This window comes from Cetorhinus maximus, chromosome 14, assembly GCF_964194155.1.
Source record: "Cetorhinus maximus chromosome 14, sCetMax3.hap1.1, whole genome shotgun sequence".
Lineage (NCBI taxonomy): Eukaryota > Metazoa > Chordata > Chondrichthyes > Lamniformes > Cetorhinidae > Cetorhinus > Cetorhinus maximus.
Genome location: NC_135892.1, coordinates 64685619 through 64708798, shown reverse-complemented (window position 1 = coordinate 64708798; position 23180 = coordinate 64685619).

The following is a 23180-nucleotide window of genomic DNA, read 5'->3' as shown; positions in this document are numbered from 1 at the left end:
TGAGTGAATAAAAAAAAGTATATTTTCAGCAATATAGACATGCATTGGAACATTAGTTTTATGACATTTTTCCCTCGTCAGGAATGGCTGATGAGATACGGGTCCCAATTTACAAGGATGGAGTGTGGGATGCAAGAGAGTCCAAAAATGGCTGAAGGATAAGCAAGGTTGAGGAGGTGCTGCCGAACTTAAAAACACAACATCATAGCTATTTTTGGAATCATTTCTTGCCCAACAGCAGGGCATTGGGGAAAGGTTTTCAGGGCTTAGAGGGGAGAAGATCAGAAACCACAGTGGGGGGAAGATCAGGCATTGGAAGGTGGAAAGAGAGAACATTGGAGTTGATGGGGTGGTTGGGGGTTGGACAATTGAGATGGGGGAGATGGAGACCCAACATCATCTGGGGGGAAGCCAAAGACTTATTTGAAGGGCTGGCATGAGGGAGGGAGAGTTACTGGCTCCACTTATTTCTCCCTTTCACTGTCCAATCCCTGGGAAACCAATGTAGCAGCGCTGAATTTTAAATCAGACTCCCAAATACACTGTGGAAGCTGATTTAGACATATTAATGACAGATGGGTTTCTCCACTGGAGGATGATCAGGTGCCCCAATATCCACTGCCTTAAAAATGGCAAAGGCATGTGTGAAGTGGGTTATGCCCACATCTTGCGCATTTGAAAGTTTAACCCCTTCCCGCACCCACCCAATCCTGCCCTGCTCATCGTGGAACAATTAATATTGAGACCATGGTACTTATATGGATTACAAATATTGTAGTTCAGGGAAGAAACACAGAATTCCTCAATTTTCCCCTTTTAATGTCAGCTTAGCTCAATTGTAACACTTTCACTGTTACTTCTTTGTCAGAAGTTTCTAGGGTCTAGGGGCCAATCACACCCATATATGCCAGACAGTGACCACATCAAACAAGAGAAAACCCAAACACCTGCCCGCTTATCCTCAGTGACCAAGGCCGGAATTTTGCAACCCCGTTGGCATCGGGCATCATGGTGGGCGGGGGACGACGACAGTATGGCAAGACCATCAAAAATCAGGTTCACAATGTCGTGAAATCAGTTTGCTTCAATTCTACAATCATTTGCTATTTTCAATTGTTGCTTAAAGTTGCAAAATTCCACAGGAAGTGGTGTGGCAGGTGTCGATGGCATTTCTACTGACTGCGAGGCTTCTACACAAACCAGTTGCTCCCAGAAATGGGCATACCAGTAGACATTTCCCCCCAAAAGGGTTAAAAAAACAGTAAAAACTGGGAAATAAGACTACTGGTCTGAACTGCTTTTTCCTTCTGAGGTAACTTGGAGAATGAACAGAGCCCATACAGAGAAAGACAAGCTGCTGGGAGAGGAGAAGAGAAAGTGAAGAAGGGCATTTAGCAGGAAGCTATATCTGCCCTTGGGGCTGATGGAGCAATTCCCCTACTTAAACCTCAGTGAGGAAAAACACTTCAGTAAGGATATCCCAGCTAAAATCTGCTTCATGTTGCAGAGTAGGGCAAGGACTGGCGGGTGTGAAGGTGACATAAGCCTCTATGCATCTGGCTCCTTTCAGGATGTTTACAGCATGTCACGGTTTGCCACACGCCATAAGGTTGGAGGGGGTAGGGGTTGTGATGGAGGACTCTATTCAAATAGAGTGAGCTAAATTTCATTCTCTCTTGTCAAACTAAAACAGTTAGAGCAAGCACATGGCTTGGCTTGGATTGTAAATTTCCCTATGGTGAAGTCTGCCATTGGCAACAACTTTGCACATGCCATTAATCAATCTGCCCTATACCAGAACCTAAAGGGCTTCCACTTCCTCAACATTCAGCTGTTGTGTCACCAAAAGCAGCAAATAAAGCAGGTCATGTGCTCAGCACCCTGCCAACTGTTGTGATGTCTTCAAATTGTTGCAGTCCACTGGTGGGTAACTAGAAATATTAATTGGCAACATCATTCCTGTCTCTAGTTCGCAAACCATGCACAAGTGCACGGCTTGCATCCAATAAAAACCATGCTGCCGCACAAAATCTCATAGAGCGCCATTGGCATGCAGAAACAATGGGTGGCATCTAATCTAGGCAATAGGGTCTTGCCCACCGGCTGGAGAACTGGTGAGGGTCCTATATCGCCTTCTTTGGGGAAGGCCCACTGGTATTAAATGCCTCTCAGGAGCTTAAGCAGCCCGCAACGGACCTACCCTGGGATCAAAGACACCGAGGGTGGAAATCCTGTGATCTTTAGGCCAATGAGAGGCTGGCAACTGTCCGTTGTAGGCGGAGCCAGTGGGACTGAGTGAAGCCGCCGGCAATGCACCAAGCAAGAAGCCTCGGTGAGGGGCCAAGGTCAGGTGACTGAGAACGGCCTGGTCCCGCGGGGTGAGGTGTCACAGGAGGGGGAGGGTTGTCGTCAGAAAGGGCGGGCTCATGGCAGGCACCCTCCATTCTGGATGCTAGATCCCTCAATCAGGTACTAAATGCCTTTGAACAAGCGACCCTCCCCAGAAGCCCACAACCCCACATAACCGGGTTTGCTTTTTGGGCTCCTCACATGGTGAGACCTCTGTTCACTGCAGGGTTAATACCAGTAGTTGTGGGATGAGGCCCTTAAGAGGCATTAATTATTTTTGTTTGTTCATGTGATGTGGGTGTTGCTGGCTAGACCAGCATTTATTCCCCATCCCTAATTGTCCTTGAGAAGGTGATGGTGAACTGCCTTCTAGAACCACTGCAGTCCATGTGGTGTAGGTACACCCACAGTGCTGTTAAGGAGGGAGTTCCAGGATTTTGACCCAGTCACAGTGAAGGAACGGCGATATATTTCTAAGTCAGGATGGTGTGTGACTTGGAGGGGAACTTGCAGTCGGTGGTGTTCCCATGTATCTGCTGCCCTTGTCCTTCTAGGTGGTAAAGTTCACAAGTTTGGAAGGTGCTGTAGATGGAGCCTTGGCGAGTTGCTGCAGTGTTACGTTGGTCGTGGAGGAAGTGAATGTTTAAGGTGATGGATGTGGCACCAATCAAGCAAGCTGTTTCATCCTGGATGATGTCAAGTTTCTTCAGTGTTGTTGGAGCCAGGAAGGTTGAGAGTATTCCATCACATTCCTGACTTGTGCCTTGTAGATGTTGGACAGGTTTTGGGGAGTGAGGAGGTGAGTTACCCTCTGCCAAATTGCCAGCCTCTGACGTGCATTTGCAACCACAGTATTTATATGGCTAGTCCAGTTCAGATTCTGGTCAATGGTAACACCCAGGATGTTGATAGTGCGGGGTTCTATGATGGTAATGCCATTGAACATCAAGGGGGAGGGTTAGGTTCTCTCTTGTTGGAGATATCATTGCCTGGCATTTGCCACTTAACAGCCCAAGCCTGAATATTGTCCAAAACTTATGCATTTGGACACGGACGGCTTCAACATCTGAGGAGTCATGAATGGTGCTGAACAGTGTGCAATCATCTGCGAACATCCCCACTTCAGACCTTATGATGAAGCAGCTGAAGATAGTTGAACCTAGGACACTATCCTGAGGAACTGCTGCAGTGCTGTCCCAGGGCTGAGATGACTGACCTCCAACAACCACAACAATCTTGCTTTGTGCTATGTATGACTCTAACTTATGGAGAGTTTCCCCCAATTCCCATTGACTTTAGTTTTTCTAGGGCTCCTTGATGCCACACTCGATCAAATGTTGCCTTGATGTCAAAGGGCAACCAAGTTCAGCTCTTTTGCCCATGTTTGGACAAAGGCAGGAGTTGAGTGATCATGACAGATATTAATTGTTCCACAATAAGCAGGAGGGTGGGTGCAGGAGGGGGTTAAACCTTCAAATGTGCAAAACATGGCCCTAACCCACTTCACATATGCCTTTGTCATGGCAGAACCCAAACTGAACCACAGTGAACAGTTTATTGTTGAGTAAGTGCAACTTTATTGCACTATCGATGACCCCTTCCATAATTTTGCTGATGATCTAGAATAGATTGATGGGATAGTAATTGGTCGGGTTGTATTTGCTCTGCTTTTTGTGTACAGGACAAACCTGGGCAATTTCCCACATTTTCGGGTAGATGCCATTGTTGTAGCTGTACTGGAACAGCTTGGCTAGGGTTGCGGCAAGTTCTGGAGCACAAGTCTTCAGTTGCTGAAATCTTGTCAGGGTCCATAGCCTTTGAAGTATCTAGGTATCTAGCACCTTCAGGCATTTCTTGATATCATGTGAATCAAATTAGCTGAAGACTGGCATCTGTGATGCTGGGAACCTCAGGAGGAGACCAAGATGGATCATCCGCTTGGTACTTCTGGCTGAAAATGGTTGCAAACGCTTCAGCCTTTTCATTTGCACTGATATGCTGGGCTCCCCCATCATTGAGAATGGTGATACTTGTGGAGCTTCCTCTTCCAGTGGGTTGTTTAATTGCCCATCACCATTCAAGATTGGATGTGGAGGACTGCAGAGCTTAGATCTGATCCGTTGGTTGTGGGATCACTTAGCTGTTTATTACATGCTGCTTCTACTCTTTGGCATGCAAGTCATCCTGTGTTGCAGCTTCATCAGTTGAAACCTCATTTTTAGCTGAGTGTGCATTATTCCTGGCATGCCCGCCTGCACTTCTTCATTGAACCAGGGTTGAATCTCCAGCTTGGTGATAATGGTAGAGTGGGGGATATGCCGGGCCATGAGGCTACAGATTGAGGTTGAGTACTATTCTGCTGCTCCTGATGGCCCACAGTGCCTCATGGTTGCCCAGCCTTGAGATGCTTGATTTGTTCGAGATCTATCCCATTTAGCACGGCGGTAGTGCCACATAACACGATGGAGGGCACCCTCAATGTGAAGGCAGGACTTCATCTCCACAAGGAATGTGTGGTGGTCACTTCTACCAATACTATCATGGACCAAAGCATCTGTGATAGATAGATTGGTGAGGATAAGGTCAAGCAGGTTTTTCCCTCACCACTTGCTGCAGACCCAGTCTAGCAGCTATGCCCTTTAGGGCTCGGCCAGCTCGGCCAGTAGTGGTGCTACCGAACCTTGGTGGTAGGCATTGAAGGCCCCACCCAAGGTATATTTTGCGCCCTTGCCACCCGTAGTCCTTCTTCCAGTTGGCGTTCAACATGGAGGAGCACTGATTCATCAGCCATGGTATGTTGTAATTAGCAGGAGGTTTCCTTGCCCATGTTTGATCTGATTCCATGGAACTTCATGGGGTCCGGAGTCGATGTTGAGGCCATCATTGTTTATGGTGCCTAGATCGAAGCCGAGTGGTCCATCCATTTTTATTCCTTTTAGACATCGTAATGGTTTGTACAACTGAATGGCTTGCCAGGCCATATCAAAGCTCAGTCAAGAGTCAAATACATCGCTGTGGGTCTGGAGTCACGTTTTGGCAAGACCAGGTAAGGGCAGCAGATTTACCTCCCCAAAGGACATTAGTGAACCAAAAAGGTTTTTACAACAGTCAGCAATTGTTTGGTCACCATTCTATCAGTCAATCAGCACCCAGCGAGAGGTTGGGTGGTGATTGGGAGTCCAAGGTGGGGTGATCATGTAGGGGTGGCTTTTTTAATTGGGGGGCAGGCTGTGGAACATGGGGTGCCCAAACAGCAAGGAACTCCCGTCACCCCGAACCCACAGCCAGGCCAGGCATTGCAATGTGGTATGGACATCCCCCACTGCTGGTAACATACCAGCAGCAGCAGGAAGAGACCCTTGATTGGCTATTGATTGGCTACTTAATGGCCTCAATTGACCCAAGGCCAGATGGGACACGCGGCCCCTCCCCCACTGGTAAAATAGCAGCAGAGGTGGGTAGGCAATGGTCATAATGTCTCTGCCCTCCCACCCGATTTTACACCTACCCTAGTACCTGCCAGCCTGCTCCCAGGGGAGAGGGGATGATGTTTAATGTAAAATTCAAGCTTTCAAACTAGTACCGTAAAAGTAGTCTGAGCTCACCCATGCACCCTCACCAGCCCGGAAGGAAAGTCAGCGCAGGGCTGACCTGCACTGACCTGGCATGTCCCACAGCCATAATGTGCCACGGGTGGGCTAAATAGGCAGCCTGTGGGACTTCCACCCCTCACTGGGAAGGAAACCCCCCCTCAGAAGCTGCCGGCTAATTGGATTGACAGCAGACAGGTAGGAAGAAAGGGGGGCGGGGGGATTCTGTCTTAGGGGGGACCACTGCCCACCTTGTCTGTAAAGGGTAGCCCCCAAAGATAGAAACCCCTCTTCCCGCCATTTGAAGATTCCATTTAAAAAATTGGGCTGCCCACTCCGACCCCACTGCCCACGCCAAATGTTTTGTGCTGAGGGCAGCACATTATCACAGTCAATTGGTTCAGTAGTAAGCCTAATTGATTCTTAAGTATTTATTAACATTTTAAAGTAAATATGATAGGCAGTATGCTGATTTTGGCACCTCCCTGTCCAACCCGCTTGATTATGGGATGACCTCGGGGATGGGTGGGAAGGTGGTGGGGTGGGGCACCCACCCCATTTTACATGCCTCGCCCACCCCCGCTGAAAAAATCCCCAGTGGGGGCAGGTAAAATGCAGCCCCAGGTGTGCAAATGGATTGTGCCATGACTTCCATGCTGGAAATCTTGGGCTCCAAGCTCTGAACAAGGTCCTGTGCAAAGTTGGTGCTGGACTTTTCCATGCTCTTTGACATTCAGCGCAGTCTTCCTGACATGCTTCCCAATGCACCAAGTATTTTGTTCCATCAGCATTTTTCCATAACCTGCACTATCCTCTGCCACAGACCATGTGTGCAACCTTTCCCTCCGGTGAGCTGACACCAATGTTACCCTTGTCGCCTGTGCTGACCATAGCCTACTTGTGAGCGGTGTTCAAATATTCAGATCCCACCTCCACGTATTTCTCTAGATTAGTTATAGTAACAGCAATCTGAGCTGGTGGTTGTGAGTGTGAAATTGAGTGACAGATGATTGTCACCATCACCACCTTCTTGCTGTTCCTCCCCCACCTGACCAAGTTTCACTTCTTGGGTATCTGAAGGGAGAAACACATACGAAGGGGAGAAATTAGTGGTGCATGTTTATTCCAGTTGCAGCTTGTACATCATTGAGAGTATAGGATGAGAGGGAAGTGGGATGTGAGGAGGATTCAGTGTGAGGATACAAATGGTTTTGGTCTCCCGCCACGCGCCATGGCCTCAACAAAGGCTTTATCAGTGTTGGTCAGCACCACCGCCTCCATAGGGTTAGGGGATACAGGCACACCTGTCCCCCTCCATTTAGCTCCTGCTGCCTCTGGTTGTGTACCATCTTTTTCTGCAAGAGGGAAGTGTGTCAGTGAGCGTCATGGTGTGGGTGTCATCACTGAAAAGCTGGAACTGTGTGCAAACTGCAAGGTCTGAGATTTGAAACGGTGCTGAGTGGAGGATATGAGTCCTGATTGATAAAGATCGTTGGTAGGTGAATGATAGGGAGTATGGTGAATTGAGTGTCTGAGGCTGGTAGTGCAGTTGGTAGCGTTTGGCATTTGATGATATAGTCATTGATTTTGATCATTTTGTGAGGTCTTTGAACTTCTTGCACTCTACATCTTTGGGGCGAGACTCCTGGCGTTGGCCTCCAATGCTACATCCTCCCAATGCCTTCTGAACATGTATCTGAGTAGCCTCCTGGTCCCTTTGTGGACACAGGACATCTCTTCTCCTTTCCATTTCCTCCACCAAGACCTCCAGTGCAGGATCTTGAAACCTTGGAGGTCACTTTCTCCCATGTTGTGCTATTCTTCAATATTTCCTAGGTCAGTGTCACTTGCTGCACAATTGCTCTCCTTTAAGAGGTGTAGGCTAGCTTTACGTGGTGCAGGCTAGCTTTACAAGATACTTGCCACTCACAATGTTAGGCCCCTGCTGATGCCCACCAATCAAAAGCACTGTTAGAGTTGGGTAACCTGAAATCTTTGAAATGAGCAGGCAGCACAAAGTTGGCATGATGCCTGCATTGCAATCAACAGGCAAGAGTAAACTCCTTATTGCAGCCCCTGCACCCATTTTCAAGAGTTATTGCATTCAAGCCCTGCAACTTTTAAAAGAAAATTGGATAAATATTTGATGCTGAAGAAAATATAGGACTATGGGAAGAGAGCAGGGCAGTGGGATTAATTTTGGATTATTTTAGTAAAGAGTAAGCTCAAGCATAATGGATTGAATGGCCACATTCTGTGCTAGAAGCTTCTATAGTTTTGTGATTGAACAGCAACATGGAATGTTAATATGTGCATTTAGGGACTATGTGGTCCACCAGCCATTTTGATTTTGTTTCATTATTTTCTGCAGTAGAAGACCAAATAATTGAGTGAACAGTTAATCATTTGTTTGGGGAAAGTTAAAATCTAGCCTTTAGTGTTTCATTCACATTCCTGGCAGATTCAGAGTGTTTCACAAACCACATACACATTTGCATCATCCTAGTTTAAAGTCTGCTAGGATAACCATCATTTATCATTGCATTGTCATGGAAAAGGCACATACTTCAAGTCATAATGATTTACAGGAAGAATAATTACCACTTTGCATCTAGAAATGCAGGCTGTTCCCCTCAAATAATGCACTCATTATACACTAACAATAAACACCACAGTTAGATGATTAGTATTTATAATAGTCTGTGATAAAAGTAGATTAGACTTTTCAAACTTAAGCATATGCAGCTTTTTAGATCAAGGCATTCGTTTTGATAACTGGAGTCACACTATATTGAGTATAGAGTAATTTTTTTTTTCCAATTTAATGTTAATAAAGACTTGATTATCGCATTAAATTCTATTAATGACAAATTATAATTCATAAAACATTATAATTGCATGTGTTCCTTGGGGACCAGCTGTACACACTGTATCCTTCTCCCTGAATCATATTTAACATTTCAGATTTATTCACAGAACATCAGCAATAATAGGATATTAAAACACACCTGCTGTATGCTTTTCCGCAATAGCACTTGGGACCTTAGCAGAGAATTGTGTTTTTCTTTTGTCCATCTTCCATTTAATGCCAAACAAACCACCTTACCTTTCTCTTCTAAAATATGCACTTACATCAACAATTACACTTGGGGAATTCATAACATCCAGTCACTGGGCACAAGGCCAATGGAATGTTATAATCAAGGCCATGGCTTATGTAGAAGTGCCTGACAAGAGAAGCTGATAAAAACAATACAACCTTGCATGGCTGTAATTGTTCTGTGGATATCTCAGTTCATTTAAATTAATGTTGCTCATTTTTATTGGTAACTTGATTAATTTATCTAGACAGTGGGGCATTAGCAGAGCGGAGTACTTTTTAAGAAATAAAATGCTTATTCACAGGAGGAAAACAACGTTAAGTCTCTATCTCACCAAATCTTCAGTTAAAAGTCTTTTACTACTTTAACACTACCTGCCTTAAATTCAGAGCTGACTTCATCTGATAGAATTCACATCCTTTGAAATTTTCACATGTTCACAAACATATTTGTTATTGCACATTATGGGCAGAAGTGTCCCAGATTTGCACTACGTGCGGCAGTGGGCAGGTAAAACGATGTTTTACCCGCTGGTCGCAATGGCAGCTTCACACATCGTATCGTCCCAAACCTGCCATGTTTATTATGTATTCCCAGAAAACAGGCCACTTACATGGCGGGCAGGCTCTCATTCGCCTGCCACACCATCACCTCGCCACTTCGTCATATTTAAAGTGCAGTCGCATGCAAACCTCTCTGTGCTTTCAGCCTACTACTACTGCATGGAAGACATGGTCCCGAAAGGCAAGAAGGCTGTAGCCCCCAGGTTGAATGACACGTCCCTCGAGCACCTTTTAGGTGCAGTGGAGGCCCGCCATGATATCTTCTACCACCATTCTGGGCGCAGGAGGGGCAGAAACATCACTATTCAGGCTTGGGAGGCAGTGGCAGTAATGGTCAGCGCCAATGCCCTGCAAAAGAGGACAGCCAGCAAATGGCACAAGAGATGAATTATCTCCTTCGTTGCACCAGAGTAAGTCACTTTTCTCATCACTCTCAACTCACAACCCCACCACACATCCACAGGGCCCTCGCTCACTGACAGTTCAAGGGACATCATCATTCACTCTCTCACACACACCATCATTGTCCTCATCCCATCCATGGCACCACTCACCACTCACATGCCAGGCATACTTATCATTGGGCCTGGCAGGCCTCCTGCTTACATTCTCTCCATCTCCATTCATGCAGGACAAGCTGGCACACAACAAAAGGGAGATGTCGCGGACCGGTGGAGGAATGCCTGAAATCAAGGTCCTCGCAGGCTTTGAAAACAGAGCCATCCAGCTGGCCGGCGACGATCTGGACCATTCCTGTGCTGACGGTGAGCCAGGCGGTGCCCAACCAAGTGAGGGTCCAGCAGTGCAACATCCATCAGGCAAACATGCTGTGAGTGATGTGTCCTGTTTCACATGCTGCTGCCATGCACTCATTATCTCCCTTCGCTTTCACAGGCACATCTGGGAAAAGGCCAAGACAGCCCACGGCCCAGGGCCTCCAATCAAGCCCCAAGGGAAACTCAGAAGCCCTGAAACCCTCCCTGAAGTCCCGTCACAGCACTCAGGCACACCCTCCACCAGCACAGAGACACACACCTGGTGGGACCTAGCTTTAAGGTAGCCTCAGGATCACAATCTGGTGAGCACATCACACTTTCTGATCCACAGCAGGCGGAGGCAGGGACTTCCCAGGTGTCCGGCACTTGGAGGATTACTGGAGGCCAGAAATTTGCTGAGTCTGAGTCAGATGACGAGCCTCTGGACTCGGTCACGTCACAGTTGCTGAAGCGGCAAATGCAAGCTCGGGAACAACAGGAAGGGATGTCCGCTGCGCTCCTCAGATTGCAAGGCACGATGTAGGAGTCCGTCCGCATTCAGGCTCAGGTGATAGCTCCAGCGTGCCAATGCACCGAGGCCTACACTGGTAGGATGGCAACCACCATGGAGACCTTGGTCCAGGACGTCACTCCTACACTGCTGAACTCCATCGCCGATGCCATACTTGGCCTCCAACAGTGTGTACGCGAGAGCGGTGCAGGGCAACCTGATCTCACTCCAGCTACCCCTTCTCCTCAAGAAGTCAGCCTTGGCCACCCAGAGGGAGGAGGATCAGCAGGTGTACCCCCACTCCTGGGGCCATCCATCCAGATGACCCTGATCACAGAGCACTAGCAAGCTGCCCCCTTGGCCAGACAGGAGTCAGACATTCTCAGAGACTGTGTGAAGATCTATGGAGTGTCCTCACTGCATGTTGTCATCATCCTCCTGTAATTGAGCAATTCAGGCCTCCACTGCATCTCCATGACAGGAGCATTCTCACAGGGGCTATGTGCGCTGTCATAAGCCAGACTGGAGTCAGATGCAATGTGAGGATCTATGGTGTCTCCTCACTGCATTTTGTCATCATCCTCCACAAATCTAGCAACTATGAGCACCTCCCGAGTGCGCCTGCCTCATCTGTCCAGTGCGAGGATCTCATCACCATCATCATAGCCTTCGAGGGCCTCTTCACCCTCATCCCCATCGGCGTCCTTCTCATTGGAGGAGACCTCCAGCTCCTCCATCTCCTCCTCAGCCAGCTCCTCTCCCCGTTGCAGCACCAGGTTGTAAAGGGCGCAGCAGGTGACAACGATGTGCGACACCCTCTGTGGACTATATTGCAGGGCTCCACCAGACCGTGCAGGCAGCGAAGCCTAAAACCTGATGGTTTGCTCCACCAGGTTGTGAGCTACAGCATGAGTTTCATTATACCTTCACTATGCTGCAGTCTGAGGCCGCTGCACGGGTGTCATCACCACGCCCTCTGCGGGTAGCCCTTGTCCCCGAGGAGCCATCCCTGCAGCCTCTGTGGACCCTGGAAGACATCAAGATTCTGTGACCAATTGAGAATGTAGGAGTCATGGACACTCTCCGCAAACCGTGTGCAGACCTGCCGGATGCGTTTGTGGTGGTCATACACAGCTGCACGTTCAGCGAATGGAGGCCCTTGCGGTTGACATAGTTGGCCCCTTGTTGTGATGGAGATCTGAGCGCCACGTGAGTGTAGTTCATGGCACCCTGCAGCTGTGGGAAACCTGAGATCTGGGCAAATACAGTCGCTCATGCATCCTGGCTTTCTTGGTCCTGGGCAAAATGCAAAAAGTTGTGTGCCCTCGCGAAGATGATATCCATCCTCATGGGTGCATTTGTGGGTGGAGGTTGGCAATGTTCCACTGAGGTCACCTGTGGAGCCCTGAAAGGAGCCATTGGTGTAAAAATTGAGCGCCACAGTCACTTTCACGGCCACTGGCAGTGGATGCCCTCCATGTCCCCTTGGCGCCAAATCCTGCATTAGCTGACAGATGTGAGCGACCAGTTCCCTAGACATGCACAGTCTTCAGTGACACTGGTTGCCAGTCAGCTGCAGGATTGAAAGGCGTTGTATATAGACCCTGGGTCTAGTTACGTGCCAACCAGCGATGACTCACTGGGGCTCTTCAGCAGCGTGTGCAGGAACCCCAGCTGCCCTTTCTTCCTGAGGGTGCTGCTCCTCCCCCTGCACAGCCAGGAGCCTCCGCCACTCTCTTCTCTGTCAAGGCATGCAGCTAGTTCACTCGGCTCCGTGCTCCTGGTGTACTCCTTCTGCAGGATGAAAGAGAGAGATGCGTGGGTTAGCATGGGTATACTAAGAACCTCTCCTGGTTAAGTCTGAAGACCCCTTAACACATGCAGGAGAGTGCTGGCCACCACTTGAATGGCCAGTGATTAGTGCGTTGCATGGCTGCCCGAATCTCACCTCCCTCCACCCTACTCCACCTGACCGATTGGCGGCAGCTTTGCCCATTGGACTGCATGCTGTGCTCTCAGCTCAGGCGCAGGCATTCTCCTAACCCACACTGCAAATCTGCACTGTTAGCTTGAACCATGGGGAAGACTGGACCAAACTGGGATGATGACATTGCAAGAGGCTGTGAGCGCCTCCACTAGTGACTGCTCCATGCCCAGCTTTAGCACAGAGATTGTACAACGTGCCCAGTCATCCAACTGTTCTGCAGTCCACTGAAACACTCATTAGTTTGCAGTCTGTGCCCGACGGAGCACAGGAGTCTGGAGCACTTAGTGGCATTTTTATGCCTCTGCGTTACTTGAGGGGCAGATAAGCTAGAGACCCAACTCCACATGTCAATGTGGCTGCGTCTGAACTGTCTTAGCTGCAGCAGAATGGTCACCTTAAACAAGGTTTCCTGAATGCATGGCTGCTTCCCTGCCCCCCACCCCACACATGCTTGTGCGCTACCTACAACCGCTGGGCAGCCCTTGCCCTCAGCCCCCAACGTGTCTCAACTGTAGGGCAGCCCATGCCTCCGATGTGCCTCAACCTTAAAATCCAACGGCCAACCGGGCAAGCACTGTGCAACGTTACTGTGCACTCACCTCCGAGTTCCCCTCAAAGTGCAGCCCGCCAGGTGCACACTTTATAAATGCTGTTGTGAAACATGTCAGTGTGCAATTATGCCGATGTGGCTGGACAATCCAGCAGGAGTGGGGAATGATTCTGGCGGGCTAGCCTTATAATGAAATGCAGATGTATTACAATGAGTTTCCCGATGTCTAAGGGCAGGAAATTCAGCCCGCCATCAACGGGCAAAGCAGACAATTGCAAACTGGTTTCACCACGTCGTGAACTGATTTTTGGCCTTCTCACCATATTGCGCTGGGATGGGCGAGGCCTCCGAGGCGAAGCTCGCCTTTGCCCCAATTGAGGCCCTTAAGTAGCCAATTAATGACCACTTAAGGGATCTTTCCCACCTAACCTCGGGCGCCTCCATCAGAAGCCCCCTTAAGGTGACCCCCGGACCTCCTTCTCCCAGCTAGCCTCTCCCCCGAGACCCCGATCACCCCCCTCATGACCCAACAGGTCTTCCCTACCCTCCCCTTCCAATTACCTTTTCCTCTGGTTCCCAGGACCTAGTCTTAGGCTGGTTGGTGCAGTTCCTCTTCTGTCCACTGCAGCACTGTCGCTGCAGAGACTGGAGAGCTGTCGGCCAATCTGATTGACAAGAAGCTCTCTAAGGTGGGACTTCCTCCCGAGTGAGGGCGGCAGTCCCACGTGCCATCAATTAATGCTCATTGGAGGGTAAAATGGCTGCGGGGCTTTTGGAGTCAGCAGGGCTGTGTTATCTGCCGACCCTTCGGATGACAGGAGGTGAGCACCCGCCATCCAAAAAATTCAAGCCAATGTAGGTTGGGATGTTAGATGAGTGTTTTGAAATGCAGTTCATTTGCTGCCTGGGGGAAATTGATATGATCTTGCGCCAGGAAATAAATTTTGAGTTGGATTGGAATTTTTGATAGCTTGGATTGTGTATTATATCCAGAGAATACAACCTTGCTGGGGTATTTTGCCTAAATATTTTCCTCAATCTCTTATACTTTTATTTCTATTGAAACCCTGCCCAATGTCAACAAACTACGATAATCTCATTAAATAAACATTTTAAAAGATTAAATCCTTCTTTCAAAAATACCAGGAATGCTCACTTCAACAAAATTAGATGTAAGAGAGGGAGTTGTACCCAGTCTGCCAAAGTTACTCTCAAAACAGCTGAAAAAAAACATGGCTGCAAAATTTGGATGTGTGTCTCCTATTTTCTCGGTGCTACGCATGCAACTTTGCCTTCAAAATAGTGCCTGTGGTGTGCACACACATTTCTAGTGCTCACTGCGCCAGATGCCCTTTTGATGGAGGTGTTAGCGTGCATGCATGGGATGTTTGCAGTATGCAGAGTAGAGGTTTTATGCCAATTTGACACCAGCACTGCCAGTTTAGAGCTCAGTGCTCCAGCTAATGCCCTCTCCTAACCTGGCACAGCTGAACACGCCAACCAGTGCTAATTAAGAGTTCATCACCTAATGTCAGGCTAGTTGCTGGTTGTTTTTTACTGACTTTTGCTGTGATTGTAGAAGTGTTTGGTAACTTCCAGAGTTGTGTACAGTTACTGAAGTTTACAGGGAGTTATGTGGCCCGTGCTGAAGGACCTTGTCCTGACTTCAAGGGCTCTGTTTAGGTGACTTGCTCCCAAACACCTTTGCAGTACTTGACAGAGCATGTGTCAAAACTCACTGTGGTATGTTGCATGCTACACAAAATTGCCACCAGTTATATGGTGACCTGCAGGAGGAAGAGGTGGAGGAGTAAGAGGATGAGGTGGAGAAGTAAGAGGAGAAGAGGGGGGGAAACACAGCTCCTTTCTGAGTGGGCTGTCTATGGTCAACTCATCTGATTGCAGCACCAGTGATTGCAATCCCAATTCCCCATTCATCAACAGTCTCACACCTTACCTTCCCCCTACTACTGACCTTCACTATGTATTCTTGGCCACAGTGTTAAAATAAAAGCCATCACAAAACCAACATTCCATAACAAATTTACAAACATTTCCAAATGCATACAAAAATCAATTGACCACCCCTGTGCATTCCCTTAGTGCTCGTCTTCTGTGCGCATTTTCCTGCCCTCGTGTTCCTTTGCAAAGCTACCCCAGTGGCTGCAGCATGTCTGGTGGAAGGCTGCTGACTTTCAGTGGATTAGACTTCAGACAGCTTTTCAGGACATTCCTGGTCTGCACTTCCTAGGCAAAGGTGGCAGCAGTCTAGGCTGGCTGACAGACAACAGCAAGGGCGCTGATGGAGTAGCAGGGGTTCGAGGTCAAATGTTGTCACTCTGAGAGTCTGCTCCACAGTGCTATTGCCATTCCCCTAGAGTGGCTCCTTAGCAATTTTAACAATGTTTTGGAAGATAGATTGTGGACTGCTGTGACACCCCACAAACTGTTTTGAGCACTGACATCTCTAGCCATGGTGGCAACAGCCTGAGCCTTCGTGCCTGAAGTCTGAGCTTGCATGAGAGCAATCTGAGCTTTTGCTGCAGCACCAAGATTATGGGTGGCTCCTGCCTGTGCATGAATGGAGGCTGAGACATTGGCCACCAGACACTTCAACATGGTTGGGTCGGCAAGTGTCCTTATAGAGTTGACGACCACCTTCATGCTGGAAGGGTTGGGCTCCAAGCTCTGCAAAGCCCTGTGCAAAGTTGGTGCTGATCTCCCCCACGCTCCTTGATATTGAACGTAGGTTTCTGGTAGGCCTGGCAAAGAACCAAGCATTATATTATGCCTACCCATCAGCCCTTTTCTTTTGGGCCCAGATAAGTTCTCATCTGAGTCCTTTGCAGCAGAATTCCTGTGTGGCCTCATCCTCCCATGAGCTGGCACCTTTGCTACCTTGGCACTCATAGCTCATGCCCCACCAGGTGCAGATCCTGCCTCGAAGCTATCCTCTAAAATATGGGCAGTGTCAGCATTTGAGCTGGTGGCTGGTAAGTGTGAGATCAAGTGACAGCGTTTCATCTTCATCACTGCCTTCCTGCTCTTCCATCTCCTCCTATTCCGCCGCTGCTTGGCCAGGCTGTAGCTCCTGATTATCTGCAAGGTGCATGACTATGGCTATAGTGAGGGAGGGGTTGTGGGGAGGGAAATCAAGAGGTGTATGCTTACACCATCTACATCTTGTAATTCAGAAGAGGTTGTGGAGTGAGGGGTAAGTGGAATGTTAGAATTTGGATAGTGTGTGAGCATCCCATCATCTTCAATGGTTTCAGCCCCACAGCTGTCCACACCTCAGCAATGACTGCTCCAATGATGTTAAGCATTTTCTCTGCCATGAGGGTAAGCATATGCAGTTGTGCCAATATGCTGCCAGTTAGATGCTGCTGTCTGTAGTTATATGCCATTTTGCCCTGGAAGAGAGAGGGCAGTGTTTCATTGAGTGTGCTGCAACCTGGTTCGGTGGTGTGCCCATCTTGGTTTGTAAGGTCAGAATCACCTCCAATTGGGAAATTTATGGAATATAATTTCAAAGCCACGGACATGTTTTGACCTCATGATTGAAACTAAAAATTACAAAAGCCAAGCTGCAGCCAGCAGTACAGGGCTGGGCAGCAAGGGGTTAATTTGGACATTTAGTTTAAAAAAAAGAGTCATCAAACGGGTTTGAACAATGACTGACTGCTATCAGGGAACAATGGTACCAGGGACATGCTATTACCTGACATTGACTAATGCAATCAACAAGTCTGATTACCCAATATAATGGCACAAAGGACATATCAATACAATACACTCAAGGAATTATGCAACTAAGGTCTATAACCACAGATAATAGTACTGGAAATAGGTTCATTCAAACCTCATTAACTTTGGAGCCAGGGTGTGTCACCTCAAACAGCAGGAGAATTGCTCATATAATGAGAATTGATAACATTCGTCAGGATACATCTTCCATGGAAAACCCCGCATTGTTTCAACCAGAAGGAGCTGATGATATTTGTCTGGCCTTTGCATGGAATCAACTAAATGGACATTGGAACAACAGGGAATATGTTTTGACATTTCTGAGTTAAATTCCCAGACGAAAAAGTAGTAAAAACAGGGAAATAAGAATGCTGCTCTGAACTGGTCTTGTATACCTTAAAATGGAACACCAGTAAAAACTGGGAAATAAGAGTACTCATCCGACACCAGTGAAAACTGGGAAATAAGAGTACTGGTCCAAACTGATTTTTCCTTCTGGGTTATTATAAAAGAAGAACACACCTGAGTATCTGGGCTGCAGAGGGAAGGAGGGTCAGGGCTGGCCACACTGACTCAGGCCTACATTCAATACCAGACAGACCAGCCTTGTTGGGGATTGTAAGTGTGAGAGAGTAAATGGTGCTGAGAGTGTGAGCTGAGAATGATGAGAAGAGTGACTTACCCTGGCATAGCAAGGGAAATCATTCATCCTCTTTTGGCACTGGGTGGCTGTCCTCTTTTGCAAGGTGTTGGCGCTGACCACTGCTGCCACCACCTCGCATGCTGGATTTGTCACTTTGCTTGCTGGTCTTCGCCCAGAGCTGGGGTAGAGCACTTCACAGCTGGCCTCCACTGTGTCCAGTAGGCACCCAAGGCAGGCATCGCTATATTTGGGGGCAGCATGTTTCGTCCCTTTGGCAGCCATAACTTTCCAGCAGCTTTCGATCCCTTAGAAAGAGCTAGCTCTCTGCAGGGCCAGACTTTAAATGTGGCGCCCGGATTATTAAAGGGCTGCGGTGATGGTGACACGGGGGAATCATAAGCCACCCAACCAGCTATCCAGTGCGTTTTCCCTGAATGCATTATTAATGAGGCAGGACGCACCAGGGAGGGGACAATATGGCACAAAAACCCACCATTGCGGCTAGCAGGTAAGATGGCTTTTTTCACGGCCACTACTGCACTTAGTGCAAATCTGGGAGGATTCTGTCCTATAATTCATACACTTATTGTTTAAACACAAAAATTTTAGCAGACCATTTGCTGTTCTACTTTTATTTTCACCCAAGAGTCCCCCTATACTTTACAGGATCTTGAAGGTTCCTTCACTTCCCCTGGGATCAAACCAAGATGTGCCACAGCTGTTAGGAATTCACTTTGATTCTCCTCAGTGTTTCTGTGAGAAAACATACCGATAAAACCCAAATCAAAAGGGTGCCACCCTGCATAACTTATTTCCATAGCAAGGTGTCACACCTGGGATGTTTCACAGAGAGACTTAAGCAAATTAAATTTAAATCCCAAATCTGTCCCTTGATCTGAAAAACCACATAAATAATTTCAACATCTTAATGAGGCAGCTGTAAATGTCTCAGGCAGAAATTTTCATCCTGTGGGTGGGCCGCGCCCAACCTGAACGGGATTAAAATAGTGCGCGGTGACATTGGGTGAGCATCCTGGCGCCACGATATTTCACTCGGCGGGTGTGCGCGGGTGCTGGAGCAGCGACACCGTTAATTAAGCGACCACTAAGGCTCTTAACAATCCAATTGACTGTGATTTTTTTTCCTTGCCCATGCAATTTTCTGCTCGTTGCACGAGCAAAACGGGCAGGTGGCCAGCTGATATTTTCACAAGCCTCACCCAAGGGCAGGATAAAAGGGGTCAGCAGCATTGCCAGTGTGAATGCTGAGGGACTTTGTAGATTGTTTGCAGCTGATTGCTTATTGGTTCTTGGCAGCTTCATTTCTGTTCGAGGTTTCATTCTTAGCATTTCCAGGCCTCATTTCAGGACTCATTGTTGTCCGCCAGGCCCCTGGAGGCTTCAGACCGTGTGGACCCTTCCAGGTAAAAGACAGCCTTCCCTTACCCTGGTAATGGGGATTGTGGTCTCTGCTGGAGGCACCCTCTCTGAGGAGGAAGAGAACGGCAGAAGGGAGAGGAGGCCAGGTGTCCCTATGCAGCTTCCAGGGGAGGGACCTGTGGCAGGAGAGGCGCAGGCACAAGGGACGCAGGGCCAGCAGCTAGTCCAAGGTGGAAGGGGCTGCAGATGACACCATTATTCTGCTGCCAGGGTTTAAAGGTAGCAATACAGCTACCTCAATATGTCCGAGTTGCAATGCCGAAGGAGGCTCCGCCTCTCAAGGGAGAGCGTGACGTCCATTTGCCAGTTAATTGGGCCCGAGATCAGCTCCGACTGTATTGGTGGACACCCCATGCCAGTGGCTCTGAAGGTCACAATGGCCCTCAACGTCTAAGCCTCCGGCTCTTTCCAGGGGTCACTGGGGGATCTGTGTGAAGCCTCTTAATCAGCTGTCCGTTGTTGCATCAAGCTGGTGACAGAAGCTCTGTTCAGGCAGGTACTGACCTTTATTCTTTACCATATGGACAAGGTCAGCCAGGCTGAGCGAGCCAGAAGCTTTGCTGCAATTGCTGGATTCCCCCACGTCCAGGGAGCAATCGACTGAACACGTGTGGCCATCAAGGTGCTAGCGGGTCAAACGGATGCCTTCATCAACAGGAAGAGCTTCCACTCCATGAACATGCAGATAGTGTGTGACCACGGGATGCAGATTCTGCAAGTCTGTGCAAGGTACCCAGGCAGCTCCCATCATGCATACATCATGAGACACCCCCAGGTGCCGAGACTCTTCAATGCTCCAGCCCGACTGGATGGATGGCTGCTGGGTGACAAGGGCTATCTGTTGAAGAGGTGGCTCATTATGCCTCTCTGTCACCCAATAATCACAGAATCACAGAATTTTCACAGCACAGAAGGAAGACATTCAGCCCATCTTATCTGCACCAGCTCTCCAAATGAGCATTATGACCTTGTGCCATTTCTCTGCCTTCTCCCCGTACCCTTGCACGTTGTTCTATTCAAATAATCATTTAATGCCCTCTTGAATGCCTCGATTGAACCTGCCTCCACCACACTTCCAGGCAGTGCATTCCAGACCCTAACCACTCGTGTGAAAAAGTTTTTTCTCACGTCACATTTGCTCCTTTTGCAAATCACCTTAAATCTGTACCCTCTCGTTCTTAATCCTTTCATGAGTGGGAATGGCTTCTCCCTATCTACTCTATCCAGCTCTCTCATGATTTTGAACATCTCTATCAAATCTCCTCTTAGCCTTCTACTCTCCAAGGAGAACAGTCCCAACCTCTCCAATCTATCCTCATAGCTGAAGCTTCTCATCCCTGGAACCATTCTTGTAAACCTCTTCTGCACTCTCTCCAATATGTTCACATCCTTCCTATAATATGGCGCCCAGAACTGTACAGAATACTCCAGCTGAGGTCTAATGAGCGTCTTATACAAACTCAGCACAACCTCCTTGCTCTTGTATTCTATGCCCCTATTAATGAAGCCCAGGATACTATATGCTTTATTAACTACTCTCTCCACCTGCTCTGCCACCTTCAAAGATCTATGCACATATACACCCAAGTCTTTCTGCTCCTTGCACACCCTTCAAAATTTCACCCCTTATTTTATGTTGTCTGTCCATGTTCTTCCTACCAAAATGCATTACCTCATACTTCTCTGCATTGAACTTCATCTGCCATCTATCTGCCCACTCCACCAACTTGTCTATGTCCTCTTGAAATTCCACACCATCCTCCTCGCAGTTCACAACACCCCCAAGCTTCGTATCATGCACAAACTTTGAAATTGTTCCCTGCACACTAAGATCTAGATCACTAATATATATCAGGAAAAGCAAGGGCTCCAATACCAACTCCTGGGGAACTCCACTACAAACTTTTCTCCAGCACAAAAAATATCCATTGGCCATTACTCTCTGCTTCCTATTTTTCAGCCAATTTTGTATCCATAATGTGACTGTCCCTTTTATTCCATGAGCAATATCTTTTCTCTAAGTCTGCTGTGTGGCACTGTATCAAATGTCTTTTCAAAGTCCATATACACCACATCAACAGCATTACCCTCATCAACCTTTTCTGTTACCTCTTCAAAAAACCCCAACAAGTTAGTTAAACATGATTTTCCCTTTAGAAATCCATGTTGGCCCTTCCTTATCAACCCATATTTTTCCATGTCACTGCTAATTCTATCCCAAATAATTGTTTCTAGAATCTTACCCATCATTGAAGTTAAACTGACTGGTCTGTAATTGCTGGGCTTATCATTACAACCTTTTTTGAACAAGGGCATAGTGTTTGCAATTCTCCAGTCCTCTGGCACCACCCCTGAGTCTAGGGAGGATTGAAAGTTACAGTCAGTGCTCCTGCAATTTCTACTCTCACTTCCTTCAATATCCTTGGACACATCTCATTCGGTCCCGCTGCTTTGTCAACTTTAAGTACCGACAACCTATTCAACACTTCCTCCTCATCAATTTTGAACCCTTCTAGTGACAGAATTTCGTTGTCTGTCACCATGGCCTGGGTAGCATTTACCTCCTTGATAAAAATGGATGTAAAGTATTCATTTAATACCTCAGTCATGGCCCCTTCACCCATGAGTAAATTTCGTTTTAGGTCCCTAATCGGCCCTACTCCTCCTTTTACCACCCTTTTACTATTTATATGCCTATAGAAGACTTTTAGATCCCCCATTATGTTGGCTGTCAGTCTTTTCTCATAATCGCTCTTCGCTCCTGTAATATTCTTTTTCACCTACCTTGTGAACCTTCTGTATTCCTCTTGGTTCTCAATGGTATTTTTTACCTGACACCTGTCATAAGCACACTTTTTCTTCTTTATCTTAATTCCAATCTCCTTTTTCATCCAGGGAGCTCTGGATTTGTTTGCCCTAACTTTCCCTTTTGATGGAATATGCATAAGAATAGAGGCAGAGAAGCGTTACAATGTGAGTCATGCCTCCACAAGGGTGGTGGCAGAGAGGAGAGGACCATGGGTCTTCTCAAGATGTGCTTCCAATGCCTGGACCATTCAAGTGAAGCACTACAATACCCCCCAGAGCGGGTGTCACTAATCATGGTTGCACACTGCACTCTCCACAATCTGGAACTAGTAAGGGGGGACCCACTGGAGGAAGAGAATCTTGACACAGCTCCACAGGCCACAGATGATGAGTCCAGTAGTGAGTCTGAATAGGAGCACGATGAGGAGAACGCTGAGGGTGTGGAGCCAGTTCTCGGTAACTTGCAGGGATGCAGGAACATCAGAGATGCCTTGATCCAATGCTCCTTCAGTTAGGGTACCGAAGATCAGCTTCAAACACATGCCAGGGCTGCTGCCTCCATCCCGAATGCCTGAAAGGACCCTTTCATTTGAACACAAAGAACACTCAGGTTGCTGTGAACTTTATTGCACAGGCACTAAGTACAGCATTACATACAGGCATTCCCCACACCACTGAAATACAAAGGTGAAGCATACTCAGGCCACGATGACAAAAACACAATTTATGTCATTCTGACACTTCAATAATCTTAACAGAAACATTTCTGCTATTCAGCATCAGACCAGCATACATAAAGTAAACAAAAACGAACATAAAATCACCCGTGACCTGTCCCTCTTGTGCTCGTGGTGCCTTTAACTCACATTTGCGGGTGCTACTTCTAGGTATTCCCCCCGCGCCTGCTGACTCTGCTGTCTTGTTGGCCTTGATGACCTTGACGATCGTCCTCTGGTCAGTGGAGTCTGTGCTGGCCTTGCCTGGGAGGGAGTGGCCACTGCCAAGGCTGGCATCTACCTGGCTACCACAGCCTCATCAGATGCCCCATCACTGGCAGAGGGGCAGAGGAGCTGCTGCAATCATGCAGAGTGTCCTGAGAGGAGCCCACAGAGACAACAGGCAGCTCGTGCGCCAAC